Below are 17976 nucleotides of genomic sequence, written 5' to 3' on the forward strand. Positions count from 1 at the left end.
GTGAAGCAACATAATACCCACTGCCTGATTAACAGAGGAGATGACAACAGTCTGAGATGAAAATGGATTGGAAACTTGACATTGCCCCTAGCTTGACCTCTTCTAACTATTCCATTCATGCCCTGGGCATGTACGTGCAGAGAGTCTATTCTCTGCAGAGTTCTGGAAATCTTCAAGTGCCCCAGCCTGGCCCTGGGGAGCTCAGGGTCAAGTGACCCCGTGCAAGTCACCTTAGCCAATTTAATCTCTTCTGTGAAAAATATGCTACCATTCTTGCTCCTTTTCCTTGAATGACTTGTTACATGAACTGTGTGAGAAGGTGGGAGGAGTCAGGCTACATACAATGAAGGAGCTCTGTAGCAGCAGAAGTAGCAGGGATGTGGCTCTCTCCACTGTGCTCCTCTCTGCAGAGTCGCACACTGAGCAGTGGGCCATGACAGACACCCATAGGGTAGTCTTCTGATAGATGTCAGCTGAGGGGCAGGTGGCAGGCACCCAGCAGGTTCAGAGAGATGGGGAAGCCTTCCTGCCCAAAGAGCTGCTGAGCAGAAAGATTCTTAATGAGATTTTGCTATGGGCCTGAGTTCCAGAGCCACACTCTGAGGGTTAGTTTTCTTTGAAATAAAATGCTGAACAGAGGGCTGGGGAGTACCTCAGCCTAACATGTATGGGTCTTGGGTTCCCTTCCTAATACTGTGAAAAAAAAAAACCTGTAAAATCTCAGACAAAGTGCAGGGATCTCATAGACTATAATGGATTAAAGTCCACAGTCGCATAGTGGAGCCCAACAAGGCCTAGTTTGGGGTACATACACGCCCAGTCTTGGCAGTTTTGGATGGGTCCCTGCCAGTGCCTCCTGATTTCTGTCTCAAACTTCCTCCTCTGTGGTTGGAGGACAAACACCATGCCAGCAGCTCAAGGGAGATGGCCTCAGTGAGTCCACAGGCCACATCTCTCTCTTCCACAGCCCATTCCCCCAGTGACTCATGCTGAGAGGCTCTGAGGCTGGGCACCCTGTTCTGCCTCACACCAGGGCCGAGGCTTTCAGTAGTGACTGTGTATAGTTGGCACGGGCTCCTTTTTCTTCCTGTGAGAACCTTAACTTTCACAGTCCTCAGGCTCTGAGTCCCCAAAATGGAGGCAGTGCCATCGGAGTGCGGAAAGAACACAGTGCACCAGCAAGTGTGGCACCACTGGGGCCTGGTCGTCTGTATCTGGGCTGTCATTGACATTGCTTGGCTCTGAAATGTGGCCCTCCATGGTGAAGGGGCGCCAGGTAGAGATGAAGGGCAGCCCAGCAAGATCATTCTCCTATGCCAGCATCTGCCTACCCAAAACAGAAGACCAGGGCAGCTTCACTTCCTTCTCAGCTTCCGGGGTCAGCCCGGCAGGAAGCTAACAGACTGAGTTCCCAGGCTGAGGTTTCTAGTTTCAAGGTCCTAAAGGGCATCTCTAGCCCTCTACCCCTTAAGTCTACCCCACCCCATTTCCAGATCTGTGCTTCCTAAGCTCCCCCCAGTCCATCCAGTCATCCTTCTGCTGGGAAATGAGCCCCTCCTCCCTTCTGCCCCTCTTCCCAGCTGGAGGAGCTCCCGCTGGGACTGCCTTACCTCCTCAAGATGAGATTCTGCTGATTCCCTTTCCCTCCACCCCGGGAACTCCAAAAGAGTTGGAAAAGGAGCAGTGCCAGGGCTCCGGTGTGTCATGGAGCAAGGCACAGAATAAGAGGCAGAAGGGCCCCAGGAGGAAATGGCTGAGCACTCCAAGCCTACGTAATTTATTACAAGGACTTTGTCCTCAGTCTCCAGGCACATTCACTCCCACATGCCTGCTATGGCCCCAGCCAGCAGGGCCTCAGACAGATTTGCTTAGCAGAGCAGCAGATGCCATCAGAGTCTGCAGCCTGCACATCTGCATCTGGCCACAGGCAAATCAATCTCAGTATCTTTCTTGGTGTCTTGGGACTCCAAGGAAGCCCATGGCAGGAGCTCCATTCCTAAGTACCTGAGTACTAACTGGGGACTGTGGTATGAAATACAGTTAGTCTTCGTCCTTCGTTCATGTCATGTCATAGAGCTCCTAAAACTCTTCCTGAATGGGTGGAGTGTTTTTGGTTATTAATAATCTACAATGAGCCTCTGATTATGCTAGTGAGGTAATTTAGGTTGGGGCTTAAAGATGGAACCAGGCATCAGAGACACTCGATGAGTTGGAATCTTCAGCCCTATCTAATTTCCCATTCAAATCTTGAACAAGATTTGATTAGCTTCCAGATGGTGGAAGTGGAACAGGTACCTGAAAGGCAGCAACCAGAGAAGATGTAGAGACCCTGCATTTTTTCACCTGACCTTGCCTATGAATGTCTTCATCTAACTGTTCATTGTGTCTTTTAGAATAAACTGGTAAGTGCAGAAGATCGTTTGAATGGCTCTCCTTGAATGTAGAACAATTACCTTTGCATTAGTTGAATCTGGCCTTATCTCCATGTACTGATATGTACTGGGCTGGCTATTTCCTTCTCCTTTCAACTGGTTCTAAGCAATGTAAATACGGCTGGATACTGGTATATAATCCTTGAAGCCAACAGTTTCCTGTTTCCTTGCTTCTTGTCTCCCTGTAAACATTTGAGCGCAGTGGGATGGCAGACGCACATAACACCAGGACTGTCAAATGGGTTCAAGCCTCAAAAAGAAGAGAGGCTATGAATTCCCAGGGCACAAAAGTTGACATATCAGAAACTGAAGCAACAGCTTTGTGACCATTTAAATGCTACCTCAGCTGTGTCACGCAGATTGGTCTTTCTGCATTCCCTTCTCTCTGTATATTGCAGAGGTGCTTTCTGGACTCTTAGCTCATAGTCTCATGTAACTTCTGCCATTCTCACTGTCACACATCCTCAAACCATTCCCTCCTTCACAAGTTAATAAATTCTGAGTGAGGCCCTAGATCAAGGTCTTTATTCTGTGAATTCTCACCTGGACCAGACTCAGGACCTCTTGGCTGCCCATAACTATAAATATGTCTTAGGGTCTTTATTCTTGCTGTGGGTTACAGTGGAGGTGGTAGATTGGAATTAACTTATTGGGATTCCAATAACATTTCAATGGTATACCAAATGTAAGCTTGGTACTTACATTTGGACCGCAAGGAGAATGGAAAAAGGGATTATAATATTTGGATTACAATAGGTAAACATAAGCATTGCCCTGAGTTCTGTGAACCTGTCATTAATGGAAGCTGATGAGGAAGGGACAGTGGGAACTCTTGATTTGTAGCACAAAAGAACAAGTGACAATGTGTAGTTTGCAATTGTTGTTTGAATTAGAATTAGCTTGAGGGGACTGAGAACTCTTGACCTGAGATCTAGCTCTAAATCCAGATAGTTAGTGTCAGGTTCAACTTATTTGGAGTCCACTGGAAAATTGTTTGGACTTCTGGTCACTGAAGGGTTCTGTGTTGATTAGGAAAAGGGCAGGCAGTTTGTCTTTTCTTGCATGTGATGCACTTGCACAGGATATGTCTGGTGCAGCTAAGAAGTCTTATAACAGAGCCAACAGCCTTCGGTTGTAACTAGACTTCCAGGAGGATCCCTGGGACCAGAGGGCTGGTTTGGCCCAGGACTTGAATGCAGGGGGTTTGGGCTCTGAAGACATACAGATGCTTTTGTATATGGGGCTGCTGAAGCTACCACATGCAGACACTTTTGAAGGGAAGTACATCAGGCAGTATAACATGGGCAGGGTCAAACTGAGGGGCAAGCAGTCAGTGACTGTGTGGGCCAGAGAAGCCTGCTTATGAAAGCAAGCAGAAAGTCAATGTACAGAGATGCCTGACCAGCTATGGTCTTTCCCTGGCTGAAGAGAGGACTCTGGTCCTTATAGTTGATATTTGTCATGGTTTATGTTTGTGTCCCCCAGGCCTCATGAGTTTGCATTGTTCATTTGTGATGATTCATTGTATAGTGCTTGGATTGATGGTGTCAGGGCTCCACCCACATAGGGGTGGAGCCAGGATGTGATGTAATGGCAGGAAGAAGGTGTGTTTTTCTCTTTGCTGGTTTGAACTTGCTGTTGGCGGCCACCATGAATGGCAGTCCAGCCATGCCCGCCTGTCTTGGAGCCAACTGAATGTGGACTGAAACCTCCAAAAACTGTAAGAAATAAACCTTTCCTTTCCCAACTTGGGCATCAGGTATTTTGTCTCAGCGAGCATAAAGTAACTAAGACAATATTGTAAACCCAAAAAATCTAGTTCAATCATCCAAGTACTGTAATCCTCTGTCTAGTTTTCCTCACAATCCAAAAAGTTATATTTGCAATCCCATTGAGATGTTATTGGAATCCCAGTTAGTCAAATCCAATCTATCTCCACCAATGCAACCCATGGCAAGAGTAAAGATACCATGGCTGGCGATTTAGCTCAGCGGCATAAGCGCCTGCCTTGCAAGCAGGCAGTCGTGAGTTCAATCCCTGGTACCAATAAAAATGAAAAAGACAAAAAAAAAAAAAAAAAAAAAAAGAGTAAAGATACCAAGACATATTCCAAGTTAAGGGCAGCCAAGGGGACCCAAGTCCATTTCCGGTGAGGACACGTGGACAAAGGCCTTTATCCTAGGCCTCTCCCAGCATTTATTATCTTGTGAAGAAAGGGGGGTGATTAAGGGATGAGTGATAGGATGTCGGGGATTACTGAGTAACTTGAGCTGGCTGGCCAGGTGCAAGGATGGCATCTCTGTAATTTGCAGAGATAAAGATATGCAGAAGAACCAATTCACATAACCCAATAAGGTGGAATTGTTTTGGGGGGCTGTTGCTTTGGTTTTTGATATGCAAACTCTTATGCCCTGGGGAGTCATACCTCTTATCTTGAGGCTCCTTCCCAGTTGACATTCCTGGAGCTATCTCCTCTATGTCTCACCAGTTCAATCCTGTAATATGGAGGGCACCATGTGAGGAAATGGGACTGTCTGATGGCCAGTCTTTACACATTAGCACCTCGGCTAGCCTTATTTGCAATGCTTAGAGCCAATTGAAGAGAAAGGAAATATCCTAGCCAGGGGCTGGGGATTTAGCTCAGTGGCATAAGTACCTGCCTTGCTAGCAGGCGGTTGTGAGTTTGATCCCCAGTACCGATAAAAATGAAAAAGACAAAAAAAAAAAAATTTCCTAGCCAGCCTTTCACATATCAGTATAAGGAAATGAGTCTCCAAATAATCAAAGTCACAGCAATCATTTTGGATCCAAAGGAAGTCACTGGAGTTGCCTTTCATATCTGTGATGGCTGCACATTAGCTCTTGGGCTAGCCTTGTTTGCCATGCTCAGAGTTAATTAAAGAGAAGGAAATACCCTAGCCACCTTTTTACGTATCAGTATAAGGAAATGAGTCTCCAAATATTCAAAGTCACAGTAATTATTTTGGATTCAAAGGGAGACACTGGAGTTGTCTCCCACAGTTGGCTCAACTAGAGCCAGTCAGTTTCTCCCCTCTGCCAAGACTTGAGATTCACTTGGACTCTGCAAGCAGAAATGTGGAAAGGAGCTGTCACCTTTTGGATAGAGTTGAGGTCAAGGCAGGAAAGCAACAGGGATCAAGGGCCTTTTCTGGGGCAGACCAAGATCTGCTGAGGTAGAAAAGGGAAAAGTCATTGAGCCCAAGGCAGAGACCAAGTGGGCCCAGAGAAGGGAGAGACACTCACTGTCCAAGATCGCTTTCTTGAGAGGGCCCTGTGCCTCTGCAGGGAGGACCCACAGGATCCGTAGGATTCTTCTATCCAGTGTACCTTCTGCTGAAATGACTCAAAGACATTTTTAAAAAATTTTATTTAAAGAAAGAATAAACAAAGCAGAAAAAGGGTAGAAAGAATACATAATTTCAAAGAAAAAATAAGCAGTAAGAAATCACTAGTTGATAATTACATATTGTCCTCTTACAAATAGTTATTCAAGTTGCCAAAGTGAAACATACAAAGTGGACATTCAAACAAAACTGCAAACAGTTCTGTTCAACTATCCAACAAAAACTTAGTAATATGGTTAACAATCCTATACACTTAAACATACATGTAGTTATCCATATCTTTATGTATGTTAAGATTAAACAAACCAAAGCAGGCTAAAATCACTCTGAACAAAGAATAATAGTATTGCTGGATTTCACACCATGACACTATGGGATCAGTGTCTCTTTTTCTTCGAAGTATTTGTTCATTTCATCATGCATTATAAGATCAGTTCTCATAAACTGTTTATAGGTTCTATGCATGCATGGGTCTCTACATGTATTTCTATCCTTTCTATATTAGAGGGAGAAATAAAACAAAGCAAGACCAAAAAAAAAAAAAAAAAAACATATTCCTATAAACACATGAAACAAAAATATCATCCAAAACCACAGTACAAGGTGTTCTACAATGGTTAATGTGTTGTCTCTTGTTATCTTCAATAGAATTGTCTATATCATCAGGCATAGTAGTATAATTGAATATAGCAGTCTATAACAATATTAATAAAAACAAAACATTGTGGGTAGTATAAAACTTCAAAAGCAGGTAATAATCAAACCAGATTGGGTATTGCAGTGAATCTTGTCATCTTCAGTGTATTGCCTATACTCTTGGACTGGATACTATCCAACAGTTTTGAATAAAATCCGTCAATACCCAAACAGCAATCTAACAAGCCATATTCAGCTAAGATCAGTCATGGTAAAACAGTATAAGTTATACAAGACTTCAGATTAAGTTAATAGGAAATTGAGGATGATTACCATACTACATCCTGCTATTATTGGGATAGCTGTCTGTGCCCTCAGATCTAGTGCAAGTACACAAACTGGGACAGAATGTAATCTATCTAAACAGAGTGGTGTGAGCAATGTAGGCTTTAAATCCTGATACACTATTAACAATATCCTCTGCGTTCTTTTTTTTAGATTACTACTCCCTTTTCACTCCCACAAGGTGCACTGTAGATTTTTGGGTCCTACCAACTCCCTCAGTTTTTAGATTGAGGGGGCAACCTGATATTTACCTAAGTGGTTCTGAAACTTCTCCCTCCTGGACTTGATCTCAAGTTGTATTTCTTTACCTACAAAACCTGTCTTTCCAACCTATCAGCAGGTGCTGGTCGAGTTGTCCCTATCACTCTCTGGTTCCCTGTCACATAGAGCATTGTTTTCTCATATTTGATTTTCGGCCTGTAAATCTTTTTTCAGGTTAATTATATCTCCTATATAGAGCATCTCGGTGGACCCTGCCTCCTGATCTACTCTGTCTGTATTTCTTCTTTTTTTTTAGTGTATCAAGGCCATCTATATTAGAGATTATTATAGCCAATCTTCTCTGCCTCATTTCTGTTGTGCTATTTTTCTGCCATTAGCTGTCTGATTTTCTCCTTCATTCCACTTTCTGCTCCATTTATTGAGGCCTCTCTGCCACTGTTCCTGAAATCCTGGTTTTTTTCTCTCTCTCTAGAATGTCCTTCAGTATTCTCTGCAGGGTTGAATTAGTGGTCTCGAATTCTCCCAGTTCCTCTTTGTCTTGGAAGCATCTTGCTTCTCCATTAATTTCTAGAGACAGTACATCAATCTGATCTGGAGATCATTTTCTTTTAGGGGTTGGGATACTTTGCTCCAAGCTCTTCTTGATTTGATGGTCTGTGTCAAGAAGTCTGCCATGATTTTGATGGGTTTTCCTTTATAGGTGATCTGTTTCCTTTCTCTGACAGCTTTATTCTGTTCTTATATCAAATTTCTGGGATCTTGATTATTATATGTGTAGGTGTAGCTCTGTTTTGGTTATAAGTGGCTGGAGTTCTGCATGCCTCATACATCTGAATATCATTTCCTTTTCCTATGCTTGGGAAGTTTTCCTTAATTATTTCTGTGACCTTTGTGTTTCCTTTGTTTTTACTCCTGCTTCTTCATTCACATTCTTTATTCTTAAGTTATAGATCCTCTTGTCATCTTCTAGCCTTTGTATTGTTACTGCCTGTTTCCTTGTTATTTTTAAGAGATTTTTTTTTTCCTTTCATGATCACACATTGTAAACCTGTCTTCAAGTTTTGAGTCTATCCTTAGTTTCTTTCAAGCAATTTTGCAAGCTTTCAATGGAGTTTTTAATTTCCTGATAATCTCTTTGAACCTGCTTCATGCATTCTAGGTTTTCTTTATATTCTTCATCAAACATTTCTGTCCTTTTTTTGTGTGTATTCCTCTATTCTTCCTTCTGGGTCTTCTTGAGAGGTGCTTAGCATTTATTTTATTAATCTACTTATATCTTGCTTTAATTGATTAAATATTTCACTTTTGAGCTCATCTATGAGGTCCCAAAGATATCTCTTTATGTCCACTGATGTCGTGTCTGATATTGCATGTTTGCTGCCCACAGTCTCTTTTGTGTTTACCTCTCCTGGATCAATATTCTCAGGGCTGGGGGCTGGGGACTTTTCCATGTTTCTTTCTCTTGTTATGTTTTTGGTTTCTTCCAAACAGGTGTATTTCCTTGTCAGTTATGGTTCTTCTCAAAGGCATTTTTTAACAACAAAATTGTAGGAGACAATTCGGGTGGCTTCCCTTCAATGCAGAACAATTGCTTCAGCATTAGTTAAATTGAGTCTTATTTTCATATACTGATATTTTCAGAGAAGGTTATGGTAGTTCCTTCTCCTTTCAATTGGCTATAAGCAATGCAAATAAGGTTAGCTGAGGTACTGATATGTAATCTTTAAGACCAACTGATAATTTCCTGTTTCCTCAAATTGTGTTCCCTATTAAAGGATTGAACACAATGGGATGGCAGAGCCAGTTAGCTCCAGGAAGTTTACATATCAGAAACTGAAGCAATAGCCTTCTAACCTATTTCAAATCCTACTTTAATTGAAATATGCAGACTGGTTCTTCTGCATGTCATTCTGTGTGCATATTGCAAAGACGATTTTCTCCCCACCTGACTAACCAGCTCAAGTTATTCATGTAATTCCTACAGTCCTTACTGTTACTCATCTTTGAACCACTCTCTTCTTCACAAGATAATAAATTCTGAGAAAGGCCTTGGATGAAGGCCTTTGTTATATATCATCACTTGGACTAAGCTTGGGACCCCCTGACTGCTCATAACTTTGAATATGTCTTGATATCTTTACTCTCACCACGGGTTGCATTGAAGGTGGTAGAATTAACTTGCTGGGATTCCAATAACATTTCAAGGGGATTACCAATATAACTTTCTGGAGTATGAGGAAGACTGGAAAAGGGATTATAAAACTTAGATTACAAAATACAATATTTGGATTATAATAGAAACAGCCTGAGACAAGGATAGGGAGCTGGGAGATGACTTGTAGGATGCTCTGGAGGAGGTGACAGGCTCTGAATTGTTCAGCCTATCTCTGCTTCCCAGCCAGCCCTGCATCCCAAACTCAACCCTTCTATGAATAGCCTTCTGGCCCCTAAACTCATACTTGCTCTTATTACTGAGCCAGAAATGCCTTGCCCATGGCACAGTTATTGAAATGACAAGTTTGGCAAAAGAATAGTTTATTCACAAAGCAGCCAATGGAGGTACAAGAAAGCAAATCCCAAATCTATTTCCTAGAGGGTGGGGTGGGGGCAAAAGGTGACTGGAAGCAGAAAAAGGGAAGTAATGGTGATTGCAAATGTGTAGTTAACATTTCATGCTCTTCATAGGATACATGATCAGACAATAGTGGCATTAGCATCACCCAGTGTTACTCCTGGGACACTTGCTCAGGCCTAAGTGAAGTGTTGGTGGTCTCAACTTTTAAACTAGACTTTTGTCTCTGGGTTCCTGAAAAACACCTTTAGAACCACTATTGCTATCATGCCCACATGTCAGAGATGTTATCAATATCAAAGCTGATGGGGGGGATGTCTAACAGTACGTTGCTCAGCCACAGGACCTCTAAAATTGTTGATAAGAGCAAGTAAGCAAAAGTAAGTGATGTGAGTTAAATCTAAAGGGTTTATTCCCTTTTCCTCCCAGTTTCACTTTTGGGGCTTCATGTCGCTCATGGTTTCTGGTTTACAAAACACATTCTCACTCCTCCAAGGTTAGACTGTCTCCTGACAGCACCCAGAGGCATGACATCCTTACTCTGGGAGTCCAGGTGATCCTACATGGCCCTCTACTACTGCCTTTAGACAAGAAACCAACAGACACCCCTGTAAACCAAAACCATGTGTAAAATGCTCTTGTCCAAGGCCTACCTTAAACAATATTTGGTAGCAATTCATTTTACAGACCCACCAACCTCTCTCTCTGTCTCCTCTGACATTGTATCATTGTATCATTATGCTGTCTTAAATGTCTACCACCAGGCTTTTAAGACAAATTGACAGTCTATCATACAGGGGCTTCATCATCTGCATACCCACCTTCCCTGGGGTAGACACTCAACGGTGTTCAATCTTTTGTTATCCTGCATGACACTGCAACCACAACAAACAAATCTGAGTTCACAGCTCTGTTTTTTGTATTTTGTCCTTACAGAAAGATCCAGAAGAGAGCTTATTAAGACAGTTGGCTGGATGCAAAAAGGAACATCTATTAGGACAGTTCTTTTGAAATCTCAATTTTTCGTCAGAGAGACCTCAGCCCTAGAAATAAGGGTTGCTGTCTCCCAGCCTTGTACTACTTCCATGATTCATCCTGTGATGCAAATATTCTGCTAAGCTTTAAAAATGTTTCTGAGCTGAGCCAAAATGCAACCACAGGAAAAACTGTGGCTCTTTGCTGTCCTGTTTTATGACAGAGCCCACTGTAGTGCTGTAATACATTAACAAAAAGAGCTTGGTCATGTTTGTGTTATGTTTGCTAGTGCCCAAGTTATACAACCAAAGTACCTGTAGTGTCATCATACTGCTCTGTATGTGCCATCTTCCTGGCACATTGATAATTGATATGTTAATCATTGCTCCCCTCTGTTAAGGACAGATGTTATCTAATATTGAGTGTTAAAATTAGTTGACAAAGGATTTTAAATTCCTGTGAGACTTCTCTGTCCTCTGCAAAGGGAAACAAGGTCTTCCTCATTCCTTAACAGATCAAAGATTTTCTCATTTCCTGATCCATGCCCATAACCTCTAACTTAATTGTGCTTTCTACAAAAAGTCTGGGAAGTTTTGAGCAAGAGACACAGCTTTTGCAAACTCCGACTGCACTGCATCACTGGGCCCAGGATAAAATAAATCAGCACTGATTTTTTTTTTTTGTCTTTTTCCTTTTTATCGGTATCCAGGATCGAACTCACAACGGCCTACTTGCAAGGCAGGTGAGCACTGCTTTTTAAAAAACATGTCTTGCCCCACTTTTGGACACCAAGTGGGGGGGGGGCTCTGGAGGGCTCGTTTTTGGACTACAAGATTTGGAAGCTTGCCTGGGATTACTGAGGACCCCTCTAAATTATTTTTCACCAATCGATCAGCTAAACATCTGTAAGTATGTGGGTCTTTTTGCCTGTTGGTAATTTGAGTGCACATGTGTGTAACTGCAGATAGAATGAGACATCTTCTGGGGGGCTTTTTGCCCGTTTGTAATTTAGGGATTTTGCCCATTCATAACTTGGGCTTTTTGCCATTGGTGATTTGAGTGTGCACATTTGTGACTGCAGACGAGCCTAGTGCTCCTTCTGCACTGGATTCTGGGAACTCTCGCCCACTTGTAATGTGTGGTTTAGGCCCATGTGTGTGGCCTCAGCTCCTGTGGGGGGGTTTTGGGGCCCTTTTGTGTTTGGGGCTTCTTGCCCATTTGTCTTTATGTTCAGTGGGGGTTTTTTTGTACTTTGGAGTTGTCCACCTGTTAGAATCTGTAACTAACTTTGGGTTTTTTTTTTTTTTGGCTCATTTGAATTTGTTAAATTTGTTATTAACTTAGGGGCTCATTGCCCATTTTTGTTGCAGGATCCATGTGACTCATTGGACTCAAGGCTCATAATGAAAATTTCCCTTTAGCTCACTGAACTGTGGACAGAAAAACCTTGATTTGTGTCTTTAATGTTGGTCTTGTCTTTTGTGTCTCAGTCCTCAAATGATTACTTGCAACCTCAGCATGCCTTTTGTTAACAAAAGTATTTTTCTGGTTAAAATGTAAATATATATGCACATATATGTATATTTATGGTTGTTGAAAATCCGTAAAACCAGGTCATACTGTGTAATTGAGCCAGTTAAAAAGTTAAGTGTAGTTAAGTGTAGTTAAGTTAAGCCAGTTAAGTGTAACATTTAAGGTAATAAAAAGACATAAAATGATTAAATATGTTTTAGACTACTAAAAGATTGTTTAAAAAGCAAGAGAAAAAGTAATTGACTGGTAATAAGTTTTTAAAAAGTGGTTTTGTTTAAAGGAAAAATGTCTGGCTGTGCCAAAATGTAAAAGAAAAAATGCTTTCTGTGGCATGGTTATTGGGGACTCTTAGCCAGCTTTATGTTGCAAATCAAGATCAAAAAGCCTAGTAAGATAATTTGCAATACTGTGAGTTTGGCCAAAATAAAATCCCAGGAATGCTATAGATTGTAAAGACAGAATTGAGGTTTGATTGCTGGGGAAAAACAGAGAAAAGGGAACAATTGGTCTTGTGCTGGAAAAGCTGATCTAAATTAAAAAAAAACAACTATTGTGCCTAATGTGATTGGTGGTTATAGAGATAAAATACAAGTTCTTGCATGTGCTGTGGACATCTGGGAGATTAGGCAGCACAATTACTTTTATTACCTATGAAAAAGCCCTTTTTTGCTAAGTATGTAATTTCAGTAAAACAATGGCCTGCCATGTGGCACACTGGGACAAAAAAAGGCGTGTGCTATCCAGATGAAACCTGTCCTCTGATCCAGAATGCCAGAACCATGTTTTTCTTTTGTCCCACCCCTCTTGGACAACTAGAGGTAAGGAGGTTCTCGATCATTATAGCTAGTTGTTCTTGGTAGCCATTAGGGGACCCCAGAAAACCCACCAATTTGCCCAAGGTAGCAGAGGTAAGGCAATTGGCTAATGAGTCTCCCTCAGGGTTTTCTAAAAAGATTGTATTTTTTTTTGTCTTTTTCATTGTTATCAGTACCAGGGATTGAACTCATGACCACCTGCTTGCAAGGCAGGTGCTTATGCCACTGAGCTAAATCCCCAGCCTCTAAAAAGATTGCAAAAGGCCTATCATATTTATACACTAGTAGCACCTAAAAATGCAAGGGCCTTTAATATTGCCTTTGTAACCCAGTCGGCCCCTAATATTAAGCAAAAATTGCAAAAGTTTGAGGGATTTGATGTCTTGTAGCCCAAAAACGAGTCTGCCAGAGCCCCCCAAATTGGTGTCCAAAATGGGGCAAGACATGATTTTTTAAAAAAGCAGCGCTGATTTATTTTATCCTGGGCCCAGCGACGCAGTGCAGTTGGAGTTTGCAAAAGCTGTCTCTCACTCAAAACTTTCCAGACTTTTTGTAGAAAGTATGATTCACAAAGTAAGGGGTTATGGGTGTGGATCAGGAAATGAGAAAATCCTTGATCTGCTAAGGAATGAGGAAGACCTTTGTTTCCCTTTGCAGAGGACAGAAAAGTCTCACAGGAATTTACAATCCTTTATCAACTAACTTTAGCACTCAATTTTAGATAACATCTGTCCTTTGCAGAGGGCAGCAATGGTTAACATATCAATTAGGTCACCCAGGAAGATGGCACATACAGAACAGTATGACGGCACTACAGGTAATTGGTCATATAACCTTGGGCATTGATAAACATAACACAAACATAACCAAGCTCTTTTTGTTAGTGTGTAACAGAGGGAATGCCCTTCAGTCAGTTATTAAAGGTTGCTTAAAAGAAATTTGACAACTGGGAGGACCCTAAAGACCAGGCTTAAGAGGTTTCTGCTGGGCAGAAAGACTACATTGGTTGTTGGACTCTCCATTTTAGAAAAAGACTCTTTCTTCCCAGTGGATACAAGCCATCCAACAGATTCCAGTCCCTGTGACTAAAAAGCAAGTGCAAAAATTTCTAGGAGCCATAGGACTGACCCAGAGTTTGGGACCCTGGCAGAGGCCTGTTGCCTATCTTTCCAAGAGACTTGATTATGTGGCAGCCAGATGGCCACTTTGTCTGCAGGTGATTTCCTCAGTGGCCCTCCTGGTAAAGGAGACTTAGAAATTGACTTTTGGACAGAAACTCTTAATTGTCCCCTCCTTTTCACTGGAGACTCTCATCAAGTCTCCACCGGACCGATGGTTGCCCAACTCCCAAGTCATACATTATCAGGCATTACTTCCCTGGATCTAACCATCAGTTTCAAGGGGACAGCGGCTTCAAACCCTGATACTCTGCTGCCTGATGATGACCCCTCCTTGCCCCTCCATGATTGTATTGGGGACCAGACTTGACAGATAAGCTACTATTCAGAATTCCTTTATATTTCTCTGATGGAAGCAGTTACATCTATCAAGGTAAGTGGGTCACAGGAGCTGCCGTTACCACATACTCTCAGATTCTATGGGAACCAACCCTGAAGCCAGAAACATTGGCCCAATTGGCTGAATTCATTGCCCTCACTGAGGCCCTCAAGTTGTCAGAATATGCATTTGCTACTGCCCACATTCATGGGGCCATTTATCAAGAATGGTGTTTATTGACTTCTGGGAGCCAAAAGATTAAAAATACTCCTTAAATTTTGGGCTTGTTGGCTGCCATCTGGATGCCAAGGAGAGTGGCTATTATCCACTGTAGAACCCATTGGGCAGGAGATGACCTTGTTATACAAGGAAATTTGGCAGATGCCACTGCCCAAAAGGCAGCCACAAAATCAGTGGGGACTGAGATAAAATAACCCTGACATTACTGCTGATCCTACCTACTTTGTCAGAGCCTATTTGCATTTGAAAAGACTTGCATCTGGTGGCTCAACTTCGAGCAATCCCTGGGGGCTAATATCACAGCTTGCCCAGCCTGTGAGCCTCAAATGCCCTCAGTGCCAATTGGTGAACCCAAAGCAACTGCAACAAATAGAAACCACTCACTACATGGTAGTCTGCCTAGAGAACATTGGGAAATAGACTTTACAAAAATGGGGAAGCCTGAACTTCAAGGAAATAAGTAGTTATTAGTAATGATAGATATTTTTCAGTAGATGGGTTAAAGCTTTGCCTACTAAGTCTGAGTCAGCCTTGATAGCAGTTTCCCTGATTTGGCCTCCCCTTTCCATGGGGTCTGACAGTGGCCTGGCTTATATAGCCCAGATAACTCAAAAACTAACCTAAGCTTTGCAGCTCAATTAGAAACTCCATTGTGCTTACCGGCCTCAAAGTTCAGGACAAGTAGAAAGGATAAATCATACTTTAAAAACAGTAATAACTAATGGCCTTAGAAACTGGTGAGAGGCTGGTCCGATGGCAGTGGGTTATCAGAACTTATTAACATTAGTGTCACTAAAGTTGGTATACCACCCCCCCACTGCTAAATTTGACTGGCTTTAAAAAAAAGAAACTGGAGAGAACTGGATGAGTCTCCTTCCTTTTTTCCCTCTTGCATGTGCAGTGTACCCTCTATGTTACTAGTATTTCCCCTTTTCAGGCTTTGTATGGGAGATTCCTTTTATCCCTAAGATTTCTGAAAAAAATTACTGGTTTAGCTAATCAAGATCTTATTAAGTCCCCCTTAGGCCCTTCAGCCAGTTCTGACTTCTATCCACCGGTTATTTGGACAACATCCTCTGCCTGCAGGCCACTATGAGGATAAATGCCCTGTAGTAGAGCCTGAGACACTAGTCCTCATCAAGAGGCATCACCATGAATCTCTTGAGCTGCGATAAAAAGATCCCTACATTGTAGTCCTCAGCACTCCAAATACTGTCAAAGCCACTGAAAAGCCCACCTGGATTAATCGTCCCCCCTTCAAGCTGGTCTCAGCCTCCAACAGTGATTAACCTACAGATAAGTGGCCTGTCATTCCCTCCAAGGACTCTTTAAAGCTTAAGATTGCCAAATGTATCTGATAATCTTGTTCTTATGTGTTCTCCCTTATGGAGACCCCAAGGAGGCCTCTGTCTGGCTTTAGAAAAACATTTTTGCTTGTATGTCCATCATTCTGGAGTTATCAGACAGAACAGAGCTAATTTAAATGTTGGTTTTCTTTCTCCCTTTGGTTAAGCTTTAATAATGGCAGCTACAAGATCTTTGTTAATTCTCCTATTGGGCCTTGTATTATAAACAAATTGCTAAACTATGTCAAAGATCAGGTTCAAACTATAAAGCTTATGATTTTAAAGACACAAGGTTATAAACAGATACCTATGTCTGAAAACCCCATGAGCCAATGATTTGGTTCACTGACTAAAATCAGTGGGAAATGTTATACACTAACAAAAAGAGCTTCATTATATTTGTGTTATGTTTGCTAATGCCCAAGTTGTATGACCAAAGTACCTGTAGCACCATAATACTGTTCTGTATGTGCCATCCTCCTTGGTGACCTAATTGATATGTTAACCATTGCTGCCCTCTGCAAAGGACAGATGTTATCTAAAACTGAGTGCTAAAGTTAGTTGACAAAGGATTGTAAATTCCTGTGAGACTTTTCTGTCCTCTGCAAAGGGAAACAAAGGTCTTCCTCATTCCTTAGCAGATCAACGATTTTCCCATTTCCTGATCCATGCCCATAACCCCTAACTTTGTAAATTGTGCTTTCTACAAGAAGTCTGGAAAGTTTTGAGCGAGAGACACAGCTTTTGCAAACTCCAACTGCACTGCGTCGCTGGTCCCAGGATGAAGTAAATCAGCACTGCTTTTTTAAAAATATGTCTTGCCCCATTTTTGGACACCAAGGGGGAGGCTCTGAGGAGCTCATTTTTGGACCACAAGAGTGCCATCATGGCAATCAAGGAAGAGCTAGCCAACAGTTCACCATGGCTGCAGCACTATATCACAGAGTCGTGAGAAGTCACTCACTTCCTGGCCCCGCTAATTGTTACATGAAACTTATACCACCTTGTTATCTACTAACCCTATAACATAGCACAGATGTTAGCCTGGGTCTCTGTAAGCCACTTTTCAAAAATGTTTTCAAATTCTCCACTTCAAAAGGAGCCAGAATTTAATGTATGTCCTCTGTGTTGGCTTCCATGTGTCATATCCTTCAATCCTCATTAAATCACTACATGTGAGGGTGCTAATCTCATTCATAATAACAAAGTTAAAGTTCAAAAGGCTAAAAAAAACAAAACTCACTGTGGATCACATGGTTCCAAGAGGCAGTGATAAGATGAGGACTGCAGTTTTCCTGACTCTGTGCCCAGCACTCATGGCACTGCTTGACATCCCAACCCTCACCCAAACCCAGATTCCTCTTCCGTTCCAACAATGGCTGAAGCATACTATTTCTAAAATTTTATTTGAGATCCTATTGTAGAGACTTTTAAAGAAGATTTTTTCTTCATTTTGCTTGCTTGCCCAGCATCTGAAGAGTGACTCTCTTCCTGTTTCCTTGGTCTCTGAGGTATGAAGGCTGAGGACTATCTGTGAAGAGAAGTGGGGCTAATGGCTTTCCTAGAAGCACACATATACATAATCCAGAGTGCATGCCATGGGGCACATCCCACTGGGGGAGTTCAGGGTTTCTCAGCATTGCCCCAGTGACAATACTGGACTGTTTCTCTTCCTTAAAGGAATAGGAGGAACTGTCTTAGGACTAACATCTAGAATATATAAAGTACCCCAAAACTTAGACCCCTTTAAATAAAAGGTGGGCAACCTGGATGAATACACACTTTTCAGAAGTACAAATGCCCAATAAATAAATGAAAAAAAATGTCAACATCTCTGGCCATTGGAGAAATGCAAATTAAAACTACACTAAGATACCATCTTACTCCAGAATGACTATCATTCAAAAATCTAATAACTAGTACTGGCAAGGCTGTGGAGAAAAAGGAAGTATACTACACTGTTGGTAGGAGTATAAACTGGTACAGCCAGTATCATGG

The 17976-nt window shown here is 42.0% G+C and overlaps 1 protein-coding gene across 8 annotated transcripts in view; it reads right to left on the reverse strand.

The window, feature by feature from the left end:
* The window catches only part of Myo7b (myosin VIIB), a 93613-nt gene extending 91856 nt beyond the window's left edge, over positions 1–1757 (reverse strand). For 4 of the 8 annotated variants that reach the window (XM_063258818.1, XM_063258816.1, XM_063258817.1 and 1 more), the window contains exon 1: positions 1611–1755. The gene's annotated coding sequence lies outside the window, so the exon portion shown is untranslated. Of the gene's footprint in view, positions 1–1610 lie in introns of all 8 variants that reach the window. The other 4 variants (XM_063258822.1, XM_063258819.1, XM_063258820.1 and 1 more) reach the window with 1 other exon arrangement.
* Positions 1758–17976: the final 16219 nt, after the last annotated feature.

The sequence above is a fragment of the Cavia porcellus genome, unplaced genomic scaffold (assembly GCF_034190915.1).
Source record: "Cavia porcellus strain 051 isolate PalLab524CR breed Dunkin Hartley unplaced genomic scaffold, mCavPor4.1 scaffold_12, whole genome shotgun sequence".
Taxonomy (NCBI): Eukaryota; Metazoa; Chordata; class Mammalia; order Rodentia; family Caviidae; genus Cavia; species Cavia porcellus.